Genomic DNA, 13,988 nt, shown 5'->3' with positions numbered 1-13,988 from the left:
TTTCAACATTTTGATGGAACAGCGTTTCATTTAGTGTTTTGTTTCATTTCAAAAGCACTGTCCTGTTCTGTTTCGTCAAAACGGTTTAGCTGTTTTGACGTTTTGCCCATAGGCTATAATGGGGAAGCATGAAACAGCCTGTAACTTTGTCATTTCTTGCCTGATTTCGATGAAACTTGCAGGGATGGTAGCCCCTTCTGGGGGAAATGAAGTCTGCCACATTTCAAGGAGATTGGTGCAGGGATTTCTAGGAAACTGCACCTCAGGCTGCTGACAAGCAGGAACTGGGGAGCAGGAACAGCATCCTATGATCCAGCAGGCAGATCAGGGGCCCGAACCCCCAGGAGGAGAGCCCCCACAGCCCTCCTGGGGGTGCAGGTGGGCCCCCAATCTGCCTGCTGGATCACAGGATGCTGTTCCTGCTACCTGGGACCCAGCGCTGGGCAACTGAGCCTGGCTGGGGAAAGTGCCTCCTCCAGCCCAGCTAATTTCCCAGCCCCTCGCAATGTTGGAGAAAGTACTTCCACCAGCTGCGCTGAGTTCCCCAGTGCTGCCTGGGGCTGGGAACTCAGGTGGGCTGGAAGAGATGCTTCCCCCAGCCGGGCTCAGCTCCCAGTGGGTGGCAACCCCGTGGAACTCAGCCCAGTGGCAGGAGGCGCCGGTTCTGCCCACCTTCCGCCACCGAGCTGAGCTCCATGGGGCTGGCAGAGCCAATCAGAGTGCAGCCTGGCAGTGAGAGGCGGACAGAGCCAGGGCTGCACTTCTCACCGGCCTGAGCTACAAGGAGATGTGGAGCCTGTGGGAGCACAGCCCTGGCTCTCCCCTGTCTCCCACCACCTGGCTGGCTGCTTCAAAATTCGAAACGTTTTGAAACTTTCAAAATATTTTGACTGGTTTCATTTCATTTCAAGGCTGTTTCGAATCCCGCCATTTCATTTCGATGTTGCTGTTTTGAGCTTGGAGTTGAAACAGAGTGAAAACAAAACAGCCAGCAAAGCTTTGCACAGCCCTATTGTGTAACTATTCATACCAGTGCAAGAGAGGTACAAAACACTATTATGCCGATCTAGTAACACTTTGCACTAAGAGGAGTACACAAGAAAACAGAGGTCAAGGACCTGTGACTCCATCCCAACTGAGAGAATGTGTGCTTCAGCAAGTCAAAACCAGGGAGACTAACTGGACCAACAAGGTATCAGAAGTGACCTTCCATTTGAGAGCTTACATGTGAATGGTTTCAGAGTCTTACGGGGTGGAGGAAGACAACCCCTATGGTATTATTATTTACTTTTATGCCTTTGTAGGGGAACCGCTCCTCACTGTTTCCCCTTATTGAAGCTTTCTGATGGGGAGTATGTATGCCCGTAGGGACCTGGGAGTAGTTACACTGGTCACTAATATAGTTGCATTAAATCAGGATTCAGTCATGTTACTCCTTACTTAAATATTACTGATGGTGCTCTTGAAAGTGCTACCCTGATGCTTATTAGAGTTAACTAACAAGAGGAAACTAGGAGCATCTTTAGATTACACAGTATCTGGGGTGGGAGCAGCTTGCTCCTTGAAGGGACTATATCTAAATCATACCTTCCCTTTTATATTTACACTGCCAAAATCAAAAACATCTAATGGAGCAACAAATGCCTCATTTCTTCTGATACCTGAAACTGACCAGATCTAATCTCACCAAGAGTCATCACTGCGGAAAATAAAAATCACTGGAGAAACTAGAATACTGAGATACATAGGAAGCCCATTTCAACTAGCCAAAAGTAACAGGTAAATAATGACCATTATCAAATGTGATATTAAAAGACAGAAAAACCACATATTATAACCTTGATTTTACACTAGTCTTATCTATAAGAGTTTCCTGCTTTAGAATTTTCTGGTAGTGTTAAAGCAATGTTGTAGCCATGATGGTCCAAGAATTATACAAGAAGCAAGGATTTCTTTGGGTGATAGCTTTTATTGGACCAACCTTTTAGAATTCCTTGAAATTATACAAGGCATTTGGGTTGTATTTTTCCTTTTTCTTTCTCCCTTTTTTTTAGTAAGCGGGAGCTAATATTTATTTCAGCACTAAAAGGGCCTTGTAATTCATTTATAAGACTAAAGATAGTTAAGTCTAGATTCTTTGTAAATGCTAATTATGAAAGAAAATGGTAGAGGGTTTCTTAAGAAATCAATACTTTATTATACAATAATTGCATCTGCAAGTTTAATGCTCTTCATAAGACTTAGGAAGAATGAAAGAGGTTGATGGGTCAGATGATGCAAATGGTGCTTGCATGACCTGGAAAGTCATCAAGAACTTGAGGCCTAGTAATGTGACTGGATGTCGTTAAAATATTTTCACAAGTACAACATTTATTATGGAAACCAAACTGCTAGTACATCTGTCTAGATGACACTTTGGCCCAGCATTGGATATAAACCTGGTCACAGTTATAATTGGAATTTCTGCTTCTTTATTTGTCGAAGAGCTTTGATTATTCATTTGCCTGAACTATTTGTTTCTCTTAGGAGCAGTAGTTAAATGTTTTTCTCCCAGATCTTCCCCTGGTTCATCCCCCAGTTGTTCTAGCTTTCAACATAGGAGTCAGCGAGTTGCTACTGGTCGGGTTATAAGCCCTAGAGATAGGATAAAGCTGAAAAATCATTCTTCCAAGAATTTATGGGTCACTGTCTAATTGATACTACTATCAATGCTTTGTATTCAAGCATGTTCCAACTCCACAGGCAGTTCTTATTTTGCACCCAGCCATGTGTGACTACTGTAGGCAGTATGTTGGAACCCAAAACAACGCTGCCATATCAACTTAAAACTCTTCCCCAAAAATGTTTACAATAACAAAGGAGAGAAAACAGTTGTTTTTCCACTATGGTCATCAGCCCAGCATTTATCTTTTATTATTATTTTTAGGCACTTTTAAAGGAAATGGTCTGGGTTACTTAGAACATTAATTTGCAAAGTAATCACAAGATATTTTCAGTGACCATGGTTTTTTATGGTGCATATTATTTATCAGTAGGTCTCCAAAGGAAATGAGTTGTAAGTCTCAGTACATTATAAAGGGAGTCCTTCTGACAATGTCCACAGACTATAAATTCTTCAGTAACAGCAAAACATCTAGAAAGAAGTATATGTACCACAGTTTTTTTCTCCAAGGAAGAATAAGTGGTTGATATCACTTCATCTGTATATCAAAAATACAATAATATGAAATACAATTGTATGATTTTCATGGGAATACTGAAAGTTGATATATGATCAACATATGAATCTATTCAAAAAGTAGATGCAAATGAAATACAACATGACCCATCATTGATCCTAAGTAATTGTTTTTTTCTAGAAAGATACCCAGTTAACATCTTGAAAAATTGATGTAACAATTAAATTAGTGCCCCCAAGCAGTGAGAAAAGAGAAAGGATCTGTGTGCCCGTGCTGTATGTTCATGTCTGTGTGTGAAACAGCGTTCACTTCTGTTCTTCCGTTATAATTTCTGGCTGGTTGCCTGCAGACAGGTCAGTATGAGCCAGCTTTAACACAGCCATTATACGCTATAAAGAGTGGGTGTTTGCAACAGCAAAGGTTAGGAATTTAATTTTTCAAGTGAGAGCTTAGACACTGCTGAATAAAGCAAAATCCCCAGAAAATCCCAAGACACAAAATTCCTGGGTAATTTTTTTTCTTTTCCTATTGAATAATGGATTTCCCTGGCACTTGCCCAAGAGCACCAGGACATAATATACTTTCGTTTATGAAGGAGTGACACATCACTGCTAAACATCCACAAACAAATTACACAGCAGTAAGCTCATGCACGGAAAAACTAGTTACACTGAAAGGGATGTTATGAAGAACTTTAAGCACCAAATATGCCCTAACTTAAAACACTAACCTGCTGGACAGGAGTCTTGCAGAATCAAAATACAAATGGTTATAATGCCACTCCTGTTCTGCTCAGAACTTCTAAACTGCATGACATCACTTTCTATGGGACATACCCTTCAACACTTTGTGTCTTGTTGCTGTAGCTACAAGAGGTGCAGAAATGAACTAATATCTAGGGCTGTGCAAAGCTTTGGGTGCTGATTCGATTTGGAGGAGATTCGGCCCGATTCGGTGGAAGAATCTCCAAATCCGAATCGAATCAGGAGACCAATTAAAAGGTCCAAATTGATTCAAAGCTCTCTGAATCAATTTGGAAAAGATTCAGAGAGCTTCAGGGATTCAGGCAGTCCCCGGTGGCTGCAACAGGGATCTGGACCCAGATTCCATGCTCGTAAGTAGGGTGCAGGGGAGGGAGGGCTGGGGGAGGGGAACATGGGGGGACCCCCTGACAGGTCCCATCCCCTGCCTGCTCCCCCAGCCCCTCTGAGCACCCCCTGACCCCTGGCCACTCTCCCAGCCCTGCCCCCCATGGCTGCCCCACCCGCCCCAGCTCTTGGCTCTTTAAAAAAAAGCCCCTTCTCACCGGGTGCTGCCAGGTGGGGGGGGGCAATCCCTGCTGCTCCCCACTGCCCTACACTGCATGGGGGGCTCTTCCATGAGCCCCCTGACCCCCACCCTCTGTCCCAGCCTCCCCCATGGCTCAGTTCCCAGCCCTTAAAAAAAGAAAAAAAGCCCCCACTCACTGGATGCTGCAGCAGGCTCAAGGCTTCTGGGGCTCATTGCCAAGTCCCTGACACAGCGTGGGGAAGTGGGGGCAGTGGGGATTACCCCCCCCACCTGCTAGCACCTGGTGCGTCAGGAGGGGGGGTTGTTGTTGTTTTTTAAAGGGCTGGGAGCTGGGGCAAGTGGGGATCAGGGGGCTTGTGGCAGCGCTCCCCACATGGCATGGGGCAGCGGGGAGCAGTGGGGATTGCTTTCCCCCCCCCCGCCGGCCAGGCAGGAGCCGGTGAGACCGGGGTTTTTTTTTCCAAAGAGCCAGGAGCTGAGGTTAGGTGGGGCAGCCATTGACAGTGAGCGGGGGATGGGGTCTGTGTAATTCAGAGATGTGGTTGATTCGGTAGCAGCCAATGTCCAAATTAGATTCAGCCAAATTGATTCGGGTCAGTGATTCGAATCACCAAATCGGCCAAATCCAAATCCAAAATGAATACTAGCCGCTTTGCACAGGCCTACTAATAACCTCTATTCCCAAACTCTATTGATATTACTGACCTCAGTATTTTAGGTACTGGGCCCAGACTTTGCAAATAACACCTCTCCCATGAAGGTATCAAAATAAGCCCCGACTGCAGAGTGCTTTTGAAAGTCTGGCCCTATAGAGCACAAAGGGTGGGTGTGAGTACTAGAGACGAATATCAGTGGCAAGAGCACTTGAAAATCTAGCTCTGATTTTTGGAAAATCTGGTCTCTACAACTTAATTTTGAGCCTTAAATTTAAGCATCTACATCTTTATTGTTTGGGAATCCTTGATAGTTCATGCACATTTACGTGTCTAAATACAAATTTATGTGTCTAACTTTGATGGGAAAATTAGACATGCTTAACCCAAATTTCTTTTTTTTTTTCAGTAGGAAAGTCCTGGGGATACAATTCAGCCTTGTCAATCACTGTCTCATGGATAACTCTGCTGCTGAAAAGCCTGTCATTTGAGATGACTCCCTAGTTATGATTAAAAATGTTTCCTTCTAATAGAATACATCCTTATTTCAGTAAAACACTGATAACTTTGCATACATCTACTACAGAGTATGAGGTCTTTGTCATTCACTTAGCTACTGAAAAGTGAGACCTTATCTGACACAATGTGGGCTAGATCTATGGTACTTCCACCTCAACAAAGGAAAATTTGGGGGAAGAGCCTATAGTACCTTCCCATTTTTTATCACAGTAAGATCCACAGTTGCTACCAGGGGATCCTAACACTAAGTAGAAACTGATTACTTTAACACGTAAGGAACCAAAACAAACTAACTAGCTATTCCTCTCCCTTTGACAGTGAAGGAATATAGAGGGACTGTAAGGGGTGTCTTATGATGGCATTAGCACCAGGATGATGTCCTATAGAAAAGCCCTGTGCATCCCAGTCTTCTGTACCCCAAAAACTGATTGGGAGAAATCTCAAGGTGTGGATGAAGGTAGAGTATGGGAGTGATACTGAATCTTTAACATGGGCAGAGGATTTCCCTATGTTAGAATGATCCTCTAGGGGCTGGCTGTGCCATTTTGAATTATTTTCCACTAGAGGTAGAGTCCAATAACAGCTCTAATAGGCTTCTGTATTCTATATTTTTGCCTAAGAGAAAGCATAAGTGCTTTGCTGCCCCATATTTGAATGAATATGAGAGAGTTTTCTCTCTTACTTATCCTACTGATAGTGCGTGTATGAGAGGAGAAAAATATGCATTTAATTCTCAGTGGGGAAGGAAGGGCTTTTCCCAAAAATGGAGAAACTTAGAGGCAAAAAGGGACAGTATTTGTTTGCAAATAGGCATCTTTCAATAAAACAGAAGATATTGTAGTATAAATCCCAGTACTGCCAATTCTAAATGGTCAACAACCATTATGAGGTTTGCTTAAAAATCCTGCAATTTAAATTTTGAGATAGGAAGAATTCTCACCATATCCTGTTGTTTTTTGAGCCTTCATGGGCCACATTTTCAGCCTTTTCTCCATAAGCATGAGTTAATAACTTACCTTTTAAATGAAAGATAAAATTATCAATGTTATCCCACGGCTCCAGGAAAACAGAAATTAATGCAAGGTCCCAATAAGAATTGACAATATTGGAATTTGGTACCAACACCACATGTTTAGTACATCTACTTGACATTACTTTGTGCCGGGTCATTTAACTATGCAGTTTTTTCCATACCAGTTTTAAAAAAGGATAGATTGTCAGCCTGTATTTTTAATTGTCTGGTTTCTGTCATTTTTGTCACAACTTCACCATTGGGCACTGTCAACTCAGATTTGGCTGAAAATGTAGATTTTTGAGAAAAAAAAATTAAATGATCCAGGACAAGCAAAGACACTTCTGTTACTTTAAAATAAAAATTTCAGTGGAAAAAGCTGTTTTTGAACAAATAGACAGATGGGCAGCATTTGCATCTTGAGGATCACAGCACTGAGAACCTAAAAGCTGAACTCGTTCTACGCAAGAGTAAAAGTGACTCCAAAATGAAACACACAAAGCAATATAGCCAGTATCATATAATAGACAGAGAAAAGTGAAGTGGATTTTAATATTTCTTTAGTAATTTAAGGCGTTCTAAGGAACAGATTTTTAGCTTAAAAGTTACTCCCTTCCATCATTGGCATTAAGATGCCAATATTTCTGCTGCATAATCATGTTTTCCCCATGTAATAATAATGTAATGATACCAAGCCCTTAAAAAATGTTTTTAGCAAGATGTTTCAAATAATGCAGCCTGGCAATATTCCGTTCAAAGAGATGTAACATGAAGATTAATAAAAGAGTCTCTTTCTTTCTCTCTCATCAGCCTTCTGGACCAATAAAATGATAAGAGAAAGGACCAAAAGCAGTGGAAAGAGTTGGCTTTCCAACAAGCATCCTGAATATGTCTGGTGCTGAATATCATGCGTTTCCATCATGTTCCTGTTTCATCCTTCTGCTCTGCCATTGAGGACTTTTTTCTTTTTCTTATTGGAGCACTATTAATCTGGAAACCTTGCTCTCAGACCTTGCCGTCAGGACCAGGAGTACAAAGCTACAAACAGTATTGTTCCCGAGGTCACATCACCAGGATCTACTCCTCCCTCCCAGAACTATTTGCCACATCTGCAATTGAACATGTGAATTCCAACTGTTGGCTACAAATGTCCAACTCGGGATCCTTAAAATTCTAGTTTATTAGATGGATTAAAACACTGTAATGAGTTAAATCATAAACCTTGGGGTTGGTCCCCACACACACACACACACACATGCACACACATACACACACACACTGTAGCAAGCTACAGAGTCAGGTATACGTATCCTACAAGCGCTGGAGTCTGCCGTCGATGGCCAGTTGAGGCTTCTTTCAGCATGGTGTTATCCTCCAGAAGCGGGTCGCCGGCTGGTCCTTCTGGCTGGACAGGTCTGGTCGAGTTGGAGATCAAGAGGGTGCCCCTGAGGGTCACTTTTCACTGCCTTTTATCTGTCCTTGGCAGACTTTGGTGACTCCCCAGTTTTCAGGTTTGCCCAATCCAGGGGTCGTTGACCCTCGTGGGACTTCCCCCCCCTCGGTGGCTACTGGATGGCATCTGTCAGCCCCAGGGGTTGTCCGCATGAACGTGCAGGTTTGGGAGTCCGTTGATGAATTTAGAATAGGGCTCTGGGAGTGGTCAATCTGGAGATATTCAGCCCAAAAGTTGGTCCCTGGCGTTGATTAACTCAGGCCAGGGCTTCTAGCCCTTGATCAATGAAGTTTAGAGATTTCCCGGTTGTTACATTGTCTTCTATTGAGTTCTTCCGTTGGTTGATCTGCAGCTTCCAGGTGATAATTGCTGTCTGCTACTATGTTACACATTCAATAACTGATTCACTTGCTCTTTCAGGGGCCAGCCTGATACAGGGAAGGGCAGTTTGATTTCTGCCCTTGTTAACATTGTTACAATGTATAACTTACTTATGAAACTAAACACATTTAGTTGAAAGTTGAAAAGTGAGGAGTATAAAATATAAGCTACAAATGCCATGGCACACAAATAGATAAAAATACCAAACTACAAGGGGAGATACAAAATGCACACATACAAATTTTAAAACACAATTCCTTATCTTAAAGTGAAAGAGAGAGGAAGGAAGAAAAGGTAGAAAAAGAGAAACATATCCAAAGAGGGGAGAGCAAATGCAGGCAAGAGAAAAAGGGGGCTTTCTGCTACACAATCAGCCTCCTCAGTTATCCAAGGACTCACCAATGACTTCCCTATTTACTGGAAGACTGTCATCCTCATATCAAGGATGCCACTGTATTTCCATTAACTTTGATTTCCTTGTTTGTTTGTTTCTTTCTTTCTTTAAGGGAATTAATCTTTCACTTTTGCATCCATTCAGCCTTTTTAACAGGGGCATTTCCCCATACATTTCTATCCAATGTGTTTGTCCTCATTTTACCTCCAAATGTTTTTCAATGCCAAACCTGGGAATCATGTAGCCCTACCTGGCAGCAACCAAGAGCATCAGCATCATTTGGAAAGTGTCAATGGAAGTAGTCAAGAACTTGCTAATCAATGCTGCTGCTTCTTCTAAACAAAACACTTGAATAAATTCATAAAAGAACTTGGGAAAGGTTTTGAATAATGATTAAAACAATCAGTTTGCAAGTAACCAGAAAATAATAGGGTGATGAAACAAAGCCAACATGGGTGCAGCAAGAACAGATTCTGTCAAACCAATCTGATGCTTTCTTTGACAGGGTAACTGGTTTGGCAGCTAATAGAAGAGAGAAGCAGCAGATGTGATCTGTTTTGACTTTCCTAAGGCATTTTGGATTGTGTCAAAGTCTCTCTCACAAACAAGCTAAGGATGTATGGTATAGAGGTGATCGCTATCAGGTGGGTGCACAATCAAACAAAGTCATTCTCAGAGAAGTTATCAGTAGTTCCTTGTCAAAGCAGGAGGGCGTCTCAAGTGGGGCCTTTCAGGGGCATAAGCTGGGCCCAGTCTTGGTCAATATTTTTATTAAGAACTTGGATGGAATATAGAATATACTTATAAAATCTGTAGTCAACATCAAGCTAAAGGAGGGCTGCAACTGCTTTGGAGGACAAAATCAGAATTAAAAATGACCTCAAGAAAATGGAGATATGGTCTGAAATCAGCAAGATGAAATTAAAAAAAAGAGAGAGAGAAATGCAAACCACTACGCTGAAAGAAGAGAAATCAAATCCACAAACATAATGGAAAATACCTGGCTAGGTAGCACCACAACAAACAAAGATTCAGGAGGGAAGAGTGACGTGGGGTGCGGACATAAATCGCAAAGTATATATGAAAAATGTGACACTGTTGCACAGAAGGCAAATTTCATTCTGAGGTATATTAACAGAAAGTGTTTTATGCAAGATCCAGGAGGTAATTATTTCACTCATCCTGGGCCTCGGCAGGAATATTTTGTCCAGTACTGGTCACCATACTTTAAAGAAGTTGTAGGCAAACTAGAGAGAGTCCTGAGGAGAACAAAAGAATTATAAGAGGTTTACAAAATGATCTATAAGGAAAGGTTGATGGCATTGAATTTGTTTATTCTGGACAAGACAAGATGGATAGAATGGCTGGTAGGTGAGAATTGTCTTCCAGTTTGCAAAAGTTTGTTAAAAATAGGACACTGAACAGTTGTTTGGAATAACCACTGCAAAGAAAAAAAGAAAAGGAAGAAAAAAGAAAAGATGTATGTCTAATAGTAAGGAAAATCCTTAAAAAAATTATGGTGGTAAAAAACTGGAGGTTTCCAAGAGCCTGTTAACCAAACATCTGTCAGGGGCAGCTCAGGCAATCCTCAGGTTGGTGTGCGCGCGTGTGAAAGCATAGGATTCTCAGGCACTGTACTTGATAGTCAGATGGTGCACTGAATGACACTGTTAGGTCTCTGTAAAGATATGAACAATTACAAATGTTTTCATATAGTTTTATACACATTCCTGGACTACTTCCTACAATATAAAAACATAATAGACAGAGAAACTGTGGAACAGTTTAAAAATAAGAAATTAAATTGTTGACCAACTGATGAATCTGACAAGTGTTTTGCAGGGAAAATTGACTGATATTTTTTCTACAAACAAGCTTCAAAGATAATTATGAAAATGTATATAGGTGTAGCAAATATTTCCCTCAGTGCATGTATATGTTATATGCATGTTCAAGAAATAAGGAAATGCAAAAAACATAATGTATATCATGCCTTGAGTATTTCATATGCATACTGCCTCCCAAATGAAAGCAATACAGCTGCATCCCGTCAACTTTTATCTAGTTTGGTGTGGACACCTCTAAATGAGAATCTTGCATATGCCACTGAAGGAAAACAATAAATGACATGAAAGCATTTCCTTCCATTTTAAAGAAGGCATAGGGAGGTGATAGATACAAAGATAAGACGACCCAGGAGACTTTTTCCCAGTCTTTCAAGAAAGTTCAAAAACTGGAGTCAAGAAATTGTCTGCCTTCATAAACAATAAAGGTGGGGGCAGATAAAAAAAAATAAAAAGCTTAGCCTTTCCATTCTGCTAATGTCCATTGTGCTGTAAATAATTTACGCTGAGGTATGATTTTATACATTTAGAGAAAATCTGTATGAGAGGGCTATTCATGAACCCCACAGAACAAAAGCCCTTGGATGAGGTGTAAGCTGCTGCTTATACATTTAGAATTTTCCTGCATAAAATCTGATTAGACAGCTACCATTAAGTCCATGTATAAGAAAAAATAGAAGATATACAACTGTAGAGAGGAAAATCATAGATGCAGTATGCATGCTGAGACAACATCTGTATGTTTATTGCACCCAGTTCATCAACAGTTTATTTCAGAGAAAAAAGTGGAGGCAGAGACAGTGAGAGAATAGAACAGAATGCCTGAGAATATTGGATTTGTTCAAATGTAAAGAATCAGGACAGTTAAACTGAGCTCCAATTAAACAAGAAAAATGGAGAATAAGACAGGGGGCCTTGTCTTTCCCTGATGTAAGTCAACATAGTTCTGACCAGACCAACAAGCTAACGCGCTGTAAAATCTTTCAAAAGAACATGTAAACCCAAAGGAACATTCTGTGGCATACCTTCAAACAGGAATTCTTCCTGTTCTAAACAGTAAATGTGATCTATCTAAGCAAGAACAGAGCCAGTAAAACTTTTGTCTCCCTATGATGTATTAAGACAGTTGGAGGAACTGGGTTTTAGATTTGGAAAAACAGTTGTTGTACACATCAGTACCCTACCCTGTGGTTACTTGGGGAATGAGCTGGATTATTACATTATAATATGAACATAACAGGAGCTTTATCGAGTTCTGATACTTTTACTCAGACTATTTCAATATCTTTGCTAATGCATATTTAGCTCAAACATTTTGGGGCAAACACTTTGGTAAGTATTCAGCACTTTTTGGCCTTCAGATAAATATAAGCATGTGTCTTGATCCATATTTGAGCCACCCAAGATAATCTCCTATGAAACCAGAGAAGAACAGATATTGCTAACATTTATTTTATGAATAAAAATAATTAAATAAAAGCAATCTCTCATGTCCTACTTTGTGCATTGGAAAGAAGTGAAAATAGCCCCACCATATTTATTTCCTTTTCAAACTGCCTCTGACCCTAAATCATTAACATTAACTGGCTTGCTTTCTCTAAGGTCTTCTGGGCTGCTCCTGAAGCTAGGAAAATGTTAATACAATTTGTCTCTTGAATGTGTGCAGCACTTAACGGACAATAGGTTACAAGCTTATTAGATTTCCAGAAAGCACAAAAACAATCCACCCGCAAAGAGTTACATTGTTTGGAAAACTGTTTGATTTTCCTTACGTTTATTCCATGTGGTTATGTTTTTATAACATAGCTATAAAAACTTTACTAATAGTTCCCATTCCTTGGTTCCTAATTTCAACAATCTGCCTACATTTCGTATTCCAAAAGAAGTCTTCAGTCCTCAGAAAAGTTGCTTGAATAAAAAGTCTGTTAAAAATCTGTGAATGAAAAGTAATTGTAACTCTCTAATTCTGATTCAAGGAGTCACTTCTTAGCCTTCATTTCTAGTGGCTTCCCAAAACCAGAATGGAAAATTTAGCAAATCTGAAATTTTTCAGGGCTCCTATCTCTTAACCAACAACATTTTGCTATCAAACATATATAGCATAGATTTGGCCAGAGACAAATGGTGAGAGAGAGAAAAATAGTCCTGAGAAATACCTAAGGCATACAGATAAAATTAATTAGATTACTGAAAACTGAACAGTTTGAGAGAAAATCCAGGACAGGAAGAAAAAAGGTGGGGGAGGGAGAGCAGGGAAATAAGAATGAGAGAAGAAAGCAAAAATCTGAGAAATAGGACAAAGATAAATTCTTTGGGGATTTGACAACAGGTTTCATATAAGTAAGTGCTAGATACAAAATTTATCTAATTGTTGAGGCCAGGCCTGCAAGTTTTCAGTATTTCATGGTTCAGATCTCTCTATACCTTTTATAAAGAACACAGGTCACTACAAACACATAAGCAAGTGTCTGTCTATACATTTATATTCACCATGGTAAGGAGCAGTAGGAACAAACCCGTCCTAGAAGGATGGGAAGGGGTCCAGCTACTTATCTGCATAAGCAATGAACGCATCCTCTTGGATATTCTCAAGTCACTAAATAAAATGGCCGCGCTCCTCCATCAGTGCAAAAAAGAAACAGCACAGAAGCTATGTACAAGCTACAACCTAATAAGTTGTTGTAAACCTACGCAGAAACTCCCAAGTATAGTCATGGTGAGAGGAAGGCATCAGCTCCATACCACATTGATCATACAGAGATGGGGGGAAGGCAATGCAAGCATTGCAAGAAAGAAATGGAAGACTCTAAAAGATACCCAGAGAATCATGAAATCATTACACCCATGACCATCAATCCAGACATAGATAAGCAACCAGCTTTTTGCTTCCGTCCTACCTAGACCCCCAGACCTCTCACTCACAGCCGTCACATCAAAATATAGTCAATGTGGGGTAAAAACCATGTGGACTTGTCACATGTTCCCTCTGCAGCTCACCATTTCTGAAACTTGCCATGGTCTCTCTACTGAATGCTTAGCTACATTATCAGTGCTCACAATTGGCTGGTTACAAACACAAGAACTAGATTTGAACCCACAATTCAACTTCAGGTCCAGATTGCTAGTATAAAATTTGTAGGTGAAATCTGCTGTCTCAAAAGGGAAGCCATCTGGAAATACACCCCACTGGGCAATGCTCATGGCTAAATATTTTGGCTTGGTGTTAATTATAGGAAAATAGCATAATAATTATAAACATCCAA

Source organism: Alligator mississippiensis, chromosome 1, assembly GCF_030867095.1.
Source record: "Alligator mississippiensis isolate rAllMis1 chromosome 1, rAllMis1, whole genome shotgun sequence".
NCBI classification, from domain to species: domain Eukaryota; kingdom Metazoa; phylum Chordata; order Crocodylia; family Alligatoridae; genus Alligator; species Alligator mississippiensis.
The sequence above is the reverse complement of the archived record's forward strand: the minus strand, read 5'-3'. Positions refer to the sequence as shown.